Below are 5,009 nucleotides of genomic sequence, written 5' to 3' on the forward strand. Positions count from 1 at the left end.
TTCACGAGTTTGTAGGGAATTATGTATCAGTAGAGCTACGCCCCCATGGGAAGGTAAACTGTTTTTATACCCTGAACCCATTTTTAATGGGAAATCAGGGTATAATGGTTTTGTTGAAATGTATGTAACAGGCAGAAGGAGGCGTGGCAGACCCCACAAAGTATATATATTCTTGATCAGGGCGACGAGCTGAGTTGATTTGGCCCTGTCCGTCTGTCTGTCCGTCTGTCCGTCTGTCCGTCTGTCCGTCCGTCCGTCTGTCCGTCTGTCCGTCTGTCCGTCTGTCCGTATGTATGAACGCGTCGATTTCAGAAGATATAAGAGCTAGAGACTTCAATTTTTTTTTAAATGTCCGTAATTACAGCGCGCATATCAAGTTTATCATTAAAAACCGATAACTCAACCCGATCTTTTTTTATCGATAAAAAACCTTATCGAAACCCAGTTATAAAATTATATCTTCTACACCTTTATTGCTAGAGTATCCAAATTTTTAATGTATGCTTATATGCAATTTATACAATTTCGGTTTTTGTTAAAATTTACCCCCACCCTTAAATTCACCCCCTCACCCGCACTTTTGTAAAAAGCGTATTTCAAATACTAGAGACTTGTGCTTTGGCAATTACATGCATATTCATGTTATAATCATAATCTAAAAGTGTCATGAAGATCGTACGTCCACAACAAAAGTTATTAAACAATGAAGTTCTCATAGTAAGCGCACACTCAGCCCATGCGTGTTTATGCTTGTGTGTGTATATGTATGTAATTGTTTGTGTATGTGTGTGTGTGTGTGTATGTGTGTGTATGTATGCCTGTGTGTGCGTGCGTGCGTGCGTGTGTGTGTGTGTGTGTGTGTGTGCGTGTTTCTTGTGTAAGCTGAAAGACTCGGAAAATTATTGAAATAGCTATTACTCCAAGGGTTCAGGGGATCTCGTAGTCGAGTAGTCTCGACTAGAGCTTTCTTACTTGTTTGTTATTAAGGTGTAGTTGTTTGGTATAGGTATGGATTTGGGGTGTATTGAGTGTGAGATAGTGAGGTGTAGAGATAGAAAAAGGGGCGTGTGTTTTTTAATTAATGTTTGTAGTTCGCTGTAATTATTTGTGTAGCCGTTTATGTTCCATTGGATAATCTTAAAGGTCATTTTTTTTTATTTAAGTTTAAAGAGAGGAATGTGAGAGTATTGTGAGTCTATTTTGTAATATTTACCGCGTGTGTGGCCGTTGTAATTTGAAGTGTTAAATACTGTCGCTGTCGTTGTTGTCTTTGTGTTTTGCTTTTTTTTAGGTTTTTGCATTTGTTAGGTTGGATTTTGTGGGTTTGAGGTTTGTTGAAAGGGTATTATTTTTTCTTTAGGGAATATTCTTAATTTTAGGTCGTTTGTTTTTTCGCTTGCTAGGTTTTGTGAGTTGGCGAGGTCGTCTACGTCCATTTCCATGTCTTCTTTGCGATGGTGCTGGTGCGATGTGCTTATCTTTGAGGTCCTTGGGTGCTCTGATAATAGGTCGTGGTAAGATATGGGTTGGGGCGAGGTGTTCGTTTGCTGGGCTGGTTTTTTGTAATGGGTCGGGGTTGATGCTGTCGTAACTGTATTTGTTTTTGGTATTGTTGAGTGAGCGTCTTGATTTGTTGCAGCTTTGGTCAATGTTGATGCGTAGCTGTTGCTAAGTTGCGGGTTATGGCGAGAGTGGTAAATTGATAAAGCTGTTTTGTGGTCCACTTTCTCTGTAGTTTTGATTGCTACCAGTTCTTGTTGTTTTAAGAATGTTGGACATTTGCGGTCAAGTGGGCTGTGTTTGGAGTCGACTTCGGAGTTGTTTATGCAGTTTAGGCAGCACTTCTCGTTGGTGCATGTCTCATTTTCAGTGGTGTGTGTAGTTTGAAAGCAGTTTTTACATGTATCTTCTGGACTTTTGCAGATCGGTGTTGGATGTCCAAATCGTAGGAATTTTCTGCATCTCAGAGGTAGAGGAATGTACGGGCGAACTCTTGTGCTTTCATATCCAATTTTTATTGCTTCTGGAAGGTTGTGTGTGGCAAATGTAACGACTATAAGTCCCGTTTCAGTCATGCCTTGGTCTTGTTTTTTTTAATATTTTTCGCACTTCGGTTACGCTTTGAGGTTTAAGCTCATCTAGTATTTCTGCTTCCTCTATGTTTCATAATTCGTTGCAGTAGATTACATGCTCTGCTTAAAGAGCTTTTTATACACTGAACCCATTTTCAATGGGAAATCAGGGTATAATGGTTTTGTTGAAATGTATGTAACAGGGAGAAGGAGGCGTGGCAGACCCCACAAAGTATATATATTCTTGATCAGGGCGACGAGCTGAGTTGATTTGGCCCTGTCCGTCTGTCTGTCCGTCTGTCCGTCCGTCCGTCTGTCCGTCTGTCCGTATGTATGAACGCGTCGATTTCAGAAGATATAAGAGCTAGAGACTTCAAATTTTTTTTTAAATGTCCGTAATTACAGCGCGCATATCAAGTTTGTCATTAAAAATCGATAACTCATCCCGATCTTTTTTTATCGATAAAAAACCTTATCGAAAACCAGTTATAAAATTATATCTTCTACACCTTTATTGCTAGAGTCTCCAAATTTTTTATATATGCTTATATGCAATTTATACAATTTCGGTTTTTGTTAAAATTTACCCCCCACCTCTAAATTCACCCCCTCACCCTCACTTTTGTAAAACGCGTATTTCAAATACTAGAGACTTGTGCTTTGGCAATTACATGCATATTTATGTTATAATCATAATCTGAAAGTTTCATGAAGATCGTACGTCCACAAAAAAAGTTATTAAACAATTAAATTCTCATAGTAAGCGCACACTGCAGCCCATGCGTGTTTATGCGTGGGTGCTTGTGTGTGTATGTGTGTGTGTTTCTTGTGTAAGCTGAGAGACGCGAAAAATTATTGAAATAGCTAGCACTCCAAGGGTTCAGGGGATCTCGTAGTCGAGCAGTCTCGACTAGAGCTTTCTTACTTGTTTTAATTAGAAACGGGGATACATTTTCAAAGGATTTATTGTCTTTTCTGTTAATTACAATGTATTTTGGATTGTTTAGGTTTTGATATTTGGTGTAGATTGATTTTGTTGTTGTGTTTATGTCGGGCGGCTTAAGCATTGTTGTTGTTTTTCTCGGGCTTAGGCCCCGCGCTTTGGTTTGTGACTCTTGCAGTTGTTGTTATTTATTTTCGTATTCTGTTGTGCGTACTTGTTTGTTTGTCTGATCTAATTGATAAGAGTTTTTGTAATGCTTTTTGGGCACCGCAGAAACGCAGAAGTAACACGTCTTATCTCGATGAGGGTTTGAGTGAAACTGAATATATATGTAGATCATATGCTGAGTGTTTCATTGAATTCCGTTCAGTCAAAAATTAATTAAAAATCATCAAATATTTTGCCAATTAACAAACGCACGTGAAGTAGCTACAATAGTATGGTATACGTGTGCACACATGCATTCAAACTTCAGCTGTTAGTTTCGTTTAGTTTTGGTAGATAGCGCTGAAGCAGTGAATCTATTTGAACTTTGCCAGTGCATATTTCAGAAGTGAGGTGGCCTAAGTTATTAGCTGCATGACGCTCGATAGAGAAGTTGTGGTTCGAATCCCGATCGGTGCAACTGATGTTAACTTTTTTAATTGTTTCAAAATATTTTTATATTTTATTAAATGAGTTTGGTATTTTATTTATATTTTTAAATACATCGAAATTGAAATTTCAGCCATACTAAATGGGCATTTTTATTTGTTGGGCTCAGGGTAGTATCTAGTCGAGCACTCTCGACTAGAGTTTTCTTACTTGTTTTTCTAAGTTTTCTTACTGACACTTTCTTTTTATAGCTTCATTAGTATCACAGACCATATTTGCCTGTGTGACGTGGGCATAGCTGGCCAAACTGGCAAATAAAAGACTCCCATCGGGTCGGTGTTATTATTGAAATTATATCCTGTTTAGGCTTTTGTAATTTAAATTGACTCTTGTTTTTGTCAATAACTTTAAGAAATAAAAAAATAAAAATAAAAATAAATAAATAAATAAATAATAAATAAATAAATAAATAAATAAATAAATAAAATAAATAATAAATAAATAAATCAATAAATAAATAAATAAATAAAATAAATAAATAAATACATACCGACATAAATAAATACATCATACCATAAATACTAAATAACAAATAAATAAATAACTAAATACATAAATAATAATAAAGAAATACATAAATAAATACAAAATCACTCCATCCCACCTTCACACCTTAAATAAATGATAGATCACTAACTACCTCCCTCCATAAATTCCACCTCAAAAAAAAAAACAAAAAAAAAAAAAAAAAAAAATAAATAATAAATCCCTAAAGACCTCCTAAATCCCTCATAACTAAAATCCCTCCCTAATCCTCCTAAATCCCTAATCCCTCCCTCCCTCCTCCCTCCCTCCCTCCCTCCCTACCGAAATAAATAAATAATCCCTCCCTCCCTCCTAAATAAATAACTAAATCCTCTCCCTCCTAACTAATCCCTCCCTAAATAAATCCCCCCTCCTAAATCCCTAAATCAATCCCTCCCCTCAATAACTCCATAAATCCCTAAATAAATAATCCTCTACCCTAACTATCCTCCTTCCCTCCCTCCTCCTCTTCTGGTTTAAATAAATAAATAAATATGGTTTTTGATCTTGCTGGTTGTTGGTCTTGCTGCTTTTAATTTGTGTATTGCAAAATGTGTCTCCGCTGATGGATTTTTATTTTGTGTGCTTTAGCTGATGTATTATGATTCTTTTGATATAATATTAATTCTATTCAAATGCTTTTATAATAATATAAGTTAACACGCGCACGGCCGGAGTTGCTGATGAAGCAATTGGGCCGGATACCGCGTGAAAGAATCGCGAACCTGATACCACCACGGCTAAGTGGCCTAATCGTCGATGGGAAGCGTCGACTCAGCGGTCTGCCGGCAGTGGCAGCTATATAAATCCATTTA

Source organism: Drosophila arizonae, chromosome 5, assembly GCF_054131065.1.
Source record: "Drosophila arizonae isolate 15081-1271.41 chromosome 5, UAZ_ARI_1.0, whole genome shotgun sequence".
NCBI classification, from domain to species: domain Eukaryota; kingdom Metazoa; phylum Arthropoda; class Insecta; order Diptera; family Drosophilidae; genus Drosophila; species Drosophila arizonae.